Here is a 5,667-nt window from a genome sequence, read left to right as displayed (position 1 = left end):
AGAGCAGGTCACGCCAAAATGTGAAGCTTTCATAAGCTACTCGAAAAGCCTTTAAAAAAATCATACCGATCGATCAGAAGGAACTGTAATAGACAGTAAAGTATCGATAGAGTCGGAACGTAACCGGTGTTTCGGGAATCAGCGGCGATGTGTGAGTATGCGTGTGTGTGAATATGTGCGCGCGTGTGGCTGTGTGTGTGTGTCAAGTTGGCGGGACGGGACGGGAAGTTAGTGTGCGCGTGGCGCCCATTCTGATCATAGTGTAACTTATTGCTCCGTATCGGGTACAGAGAATCGTGTTTTTTCCGTGTTTTGTGTGATTTTGCGCGAGTTTCAGTGTTCGTATAACTACGTAAATAACATTTACAAGGTTACTTAAACGTCGAATCAACCTGTCTAAACTTCTGAGAAACTATTGTCATGATCGTATTGATCATTGTGGTTCTTATTTTTATTTATTTATTTATTTTTTGATTACTAATGTCTGAAATAATGACTTTTGGCATGTGCAATTATGAGTTTATAATCTAGCATTAATTGTTGCTGACAGCCAAAAAATCGTTACTGGGGATTTATGCTTCAGGTGAAGTAGTTATCAAATTGAAAAATGACAGTCATCTTGTCTGTGTCGTGTGTTGTCCATCAAACCTATAATTACGCATATGATTATAGCGCCATCCTATTCCTGGCGTACGGCTGAAAATATTTCAGCCAGGGAATCGCGATTCCTGAAAGTATAAGTATCACAGGCTTATCATATCGCCGAACTAATACTGTATTCAACGTAGGCGTCACATTGCCCAAGTAATACGAAGTACCTCGCAAATGCCTTCTCATTCCATGCATGAGTGAAAAGCAAGACTAAGTATTGATAGAAAGACAAAAAATGCGCACAAAATAGATTCTTCCAGTAAATCCAGTGTGTGCTACAATACGATTTTCTGCCATAATTAAAATTTGAATAAGGGCAAGTTAAACACGACAACAAAGCATGAATGTACTGTAGTCACGGCATCCCGCGATACCACATAGGTGTCATGTGGTGCCAGAAGCGCAACTCGAGTAGCTAGCTTATAAGTGTCATACGAGTGTGGCAAGGTTTGCTGGTCACGTGTTGCAGAACACGGCAGCGAGCCTCGTGTGCAGGGAATCCGTAGATGTTATGGCCGCGCGGCGTGGCGATGGAAGGGCGTGCGGCCTTTATGCTGAGGTGGCAGTGCTGGGGCGGATTTCGGTGCAGATATGCTGTTGTTCAACACCTGTCTTTCGCGCACCTGTGCTTTATTGTCCTTTTTACTCCGGAGGACTAACCAAGGATACCATGGGACATGTTCGTTTTGTGTATTAGTTTGCGTTCTCATCGCTATTGTGTACACAGTACGTACATACACACTTGTGAACGCATGCACGCACACACACACGCACACGCTCACGCGCAAACGAACGCGCAAACGAACACGCACACGCTCACATGCACGCGCACACGCACGCACGCACGTACGCACGCACACACGCACACACGCACGTACGCACGTACACACACACACACACACACACACACACACACACACACACACACACACACACACACACACACACACACACACACACAAATGGGCAGAGAAAACTATATAATTTCAACCCGTCTTCTTTCAGCCGAGAGGAATATTCCTCCTTTGTGAATCCAACATTTGCATACAACAATTAATCCTTCGCGCGACTTCATTAACTCGCTGTCTTTCTTGGATTGTGTGATTAATGAACGAACATTAATGCTTATCCAAATTCTGATCTTACGGAATAACGGACTCTGAACTAGGAAGTTTCATCTTCAGCGTGCGTCGGCCGTGACGTCAGTAAACTCGCCAGCCCTTCTGAGAGCGAGAGTTGACTTCTGAGAGGGCGTGGGGGAGTGAGTGAATGTTTGAGTGTGTGTGGGCGTTGTGCGTGTGCGTGTGTGTGTGCGTGTGCGTGTGCGTGTGCGTGTGCGTGTGCGTGTGTGTGTGCGTGTGTGTGTGCGTGTGTGTGTGTGTGTGCGTGTGCGTGTGTGTGTGTGGTGTGTGTGTGTGTGCGCGCGTGTGTGTGTGCGCGCGCGTGTGTGTGCGCGCGTGTGTGTGTGCGTGTGCGCGCGCGCGTGTGTGTGTGTGCGCGCGCGCGCGTGTGTGTGCGTGTGTGTGCGCGTGTGCGTGTACGTGTGTGTGAGGGAGAGAGTGAGAGGAAGGGTAGAGGGAGAGGAAGAGAGAAGTGAGAGGGAGGGTAGAGTGAGAGAGAGGAGGAGGTGGGAGAGGGAAGGAGAGGGGGGGATTAAGAGAAAGGGAGAGAGAGGTGGGAGGAGGAGAGAGAGAGAGAGAGAGAAAGAGAAAGAGAGAAAGAGGTGGGGGAGGAGGAGAAAGAGGGAGACGTCGCGTTTACGTTTTTGCTTTGTGGTTTGCGTGCCGGCGCAGACAAAGACAGATGTGAATATGAACGTCACGGGCGCGAAGATGGTCCGATATTCGGCACGGATTATCCGAGTGCGGCGTGCGGCGCCCTTCTCGGGAAGCCTGCAAGCGTGGCTACCGTATTTGTCTCTTGTGACCTGCATCCAGACCCACTCGCGCTACTGCTACACTCTTGTGCTCTTCCCTCTCCTCCTCCTCCTTCCTTTTTCCCCTTCTCTCTCTCTCCCTCTCCCTCCCTCCCTTCTCCTCTCTCTCTCTCTCTCTCTCTCTCTCTCTCTCTCTCTCTCTCTCTCTCTCTCTCTCTCTCTCTCTCTCTCTCTCTCTCTCTCTCTCTCTCTCTCTCTCTCTCTCCTCAGTACTTTTCTCTTTCTCTCCATCATTCCCATTTCCTTTCCCTCTCCCCTTGCTTCTTCTGTCACCATCATTCAGTAATACTATACTATTCTCATGTGTAACTCTCCACTGTCCTTGCCATATCGATATCTCATTCAATCTTTCGTCTGTCATTCTTTGTCTACCTCTCATTTACCTTATTGCGCTTGTGGCCTCCGCCCTTTCGTGACTTCCTTCCTTCTAATATTCCTCAAATCTTTGTGTTTCCTTTCCTTGGCTTTGCCCTCCCTCTTTCTCCGTCACAGTCTCCTTACCATCCCCCCCCCCCGTCTCACCCCTCTCCCATCACACGTACAAGCCCCGTTCGAATGGCTGAAAGTAAATCCGAATCCAGTATGAACCCAGCCACGAAGAGAATATTACCAGCTGCGTCGGAATTTTGAAAAGATCTCGTTTCCAATCCACGGCGAGACCCCCCAAGCTCTACCTCGAGGATCTTCGGATCAGTGAATTTGGAATTGCGTGTGACGGAGCATTGACTCTCTTTCGCGAAATTGCTTTGAAGATGATAGGTTTCGCGCGAGTTCACGCACGCTGTGTCTCGAGGAGGGTTTTCCTATCACGGGCTTTGATTTATCTCTCGGCCATGGTTCGTGGATGCTGGTCCCCCTCGCCTTTGTCCTGCTGTTGTTTGGGTCTAACGATTCTCCTTGTGGTTACTTCGGCACTTGTACTTTCTGGCGGCGCATTTGTTTCCCAAATCCACTCAGGCCGGGGGATTCAGACCAAGGACATTGGAACGCCAGCCACGTCGCCGCTGGCCTCTGACGTCACGCGGGATTAACCCCTCTTCAGCTCCTGAGAGGAAGCTGGAAAGGGCAGGGAAACGAAGTGAGGGACCAAAAAAAAAAAGTGGAGAATTGGGGATAGCCGAAAAGAAAGTAAGAAGACAGGAAGGGGAGGGAAGGTAATCGTAGGTTACATCGATTCTCAGCGCCGACCTCGAAGTTGGATCATAAATTGAGAGGTCATTATGTGGGGACGGGTCGGTCACTTATTTCGTCGCTGACAGTTAGTTGTGGGCTCGATGTGTGATGCCTATCGATCTAACACAACCTAAGCCTAGGAGTGAGCTTTATAACAAACATCTTGTTGGGAATGTATCAACAACTTCAGAAGAAAAGCAAGGCTTCTAGTTTGTATTGTTGAACAGAGAAATGCATTATTGATCTAGATAATGTCACGTTGAAATTGTACTCGCCTGTTTTGTAATAGGTTCAGATTGTCTCTTCTGCTGACTTGCTTCCAAAAGTTATCAGATGCCAAGAAAAGTTTGCTCTTTAGGTAAAGTTTGTAAGTTCTTGTCGGAGAACAGAAAATAAAGTAATTTATGAGTGTTCTTCCTTAGGGCAGAGCGAGATGGTACATTAAAAATATTTTAAAAATTCCCTTGTATCTAATTTGTTTCTTGAATGACCTTAGTACTGTTATTAATCACTTGCTTGTCGGCGATGAATCATGCAATTTCATATCGTTTATTAGAGCGTAACCAATATATTTTTTAGTTATGATAGTAACATATGCATTAGGCATTCATGGGTGAGCATAGTGTCACTGCGGAAAGCTGAAGCAGTATAGACAATGTGGGGAATGGCCAACGATGCAGTGTTATGTGGGTGTGGGTGTGGCTGTTCATGGCCGCATTGCATTTGGATTAGTTTGTTCTTTGCCTCTGTGTAGTACGTGCTCTGTGTTGCGTTCATGTTGGATAACTAGTGCTCACTGTTATCCTGTTCTCTTTTTGTGTATATGTTTTGGAATTTTAAATCTCCGGCGAAAGGAAAGACTAATGTCCTTCGTATTTTTTTGGCAGCAGGATTACACAGAGTGCAATAGACTTGTGCAATTCGGAATTGAATATTAGGGTGTTGGCAGATGTTAACGATATACCATATACCATCACATTCTCGTGAAAACTTCTCACCTTCCTTAGTTCTAAGCAAAGGCTTGCACTCTGTTTGGTTTATTCTTTTTATTCTTATTTTTACCAATTACCAAGAAATCATTGTAATTTTTATTATTATTATTATTATTTATTATTATTATTATTATTATTATTATTATTATTATTATTATTATTATTATTATTATTATTATTACCACCACCATCGTCGATATAATTACTATGGATCTACAATAGAAGGCGATACCGCGCGTGAATGTGGTAAAGAGTTGCGTGGCGGCAGTCTCTTCGGTCGTTGTTTGTTTAAAATGGGCAGGAAGTGGAAGTGGTTTTAGGGGAGGTCACTTGTTTGTCTCGCTTAATTGTCAATGCGATGGCGTCTCGGTCTCGGATTGCGTGCTTTATCGGGTCGGGTAGCGATAATTACCTTTATTTTCGACCCTCTCTTTCTTTCTTTCTTTCTTTCTTTCTTTCTTTCTTCACCTCCCTCTCCCTCCATCCATCTCTCCCCCATCTCCTCCTCTCTCCTCCCTTCTCCCCCTCTCTCCTGCATTCTCCCTCTCTCTCCTGCTTTCTCCCCTTCTCTCCTCCTTTCTCCCCCTCTCTCCTCCTTTCTCCCCCTCTCCTCTTCTCCCTTTCCCGACTTCTCTCAGTGGGCGCCCTACTGCAGCAGCCTCAGGAGCGGCGAGGCGTCGTGGGAACGGCAATTATCATCGCCGTTCACGTGAATCACCACCGCTTATTATACCCCTGGTCGAAGGCCGGGTAATTGTGCGGCGGCCGCCTCCGAGGGAGGAGGTGGAGGCAGATGGGCAGCGACGACGTGTCTTACGAGCCAGTCGCTGTCATGGGCGCGGGCGGGGCGAATGCTTTGTGGAGCAGTTCAGAAAGATCGGAAGATAATTGAAGGAATGGGGCGTCCCAAGAATG

General features: G+C 46.9%; 1 protein-coding gene across 3 annotated transcripts in view; it reads left to right on the top strand.

Annotated features, from left to right (window-relative positions):
* The first annotated feature begins 258 nt into the window (after positions 1–258).
* The window catches only part of LOC119576291 (katanin p80 WD40 repeat-containing subunit B1-like), a 139,145-nt gene continuing 133,736 nt past the window's right edge, over positions 259–5,667 (top strand). Inside the window, exon 1 of one of the 3 annotated variants that reach the window (XM_037923901.1) lies at positions 259–284. The gene's annotated coding sequence lies outside the window, so the exon portion shown is untranslated. The remainder of the gene's footprint in view (positions 285–5,667) is intronic. The other 2 variants (XM_037923903.1, XM_037923904.1) reach the window with 2 other exon arrangements.

This window comes from Penaeus monodon, chromosome 8 (genome assembly GCF_015228065.2).
Source record: "Penaeus monodon isolate SGIC_2016 chromosome 8, NSTDA_Pmon_1, whole genome shotgun sequence".
NCBI lineage: Eukaryota > Metazoa > Arthropoda > Malacostraca > Decapoda > Penaeidae > Penaeus > Penaeus monodon.
Note: the sequence above shows the minus strand (reverse complement) of the source record. Positions and strands in the feature narration are given on the sequence as shown.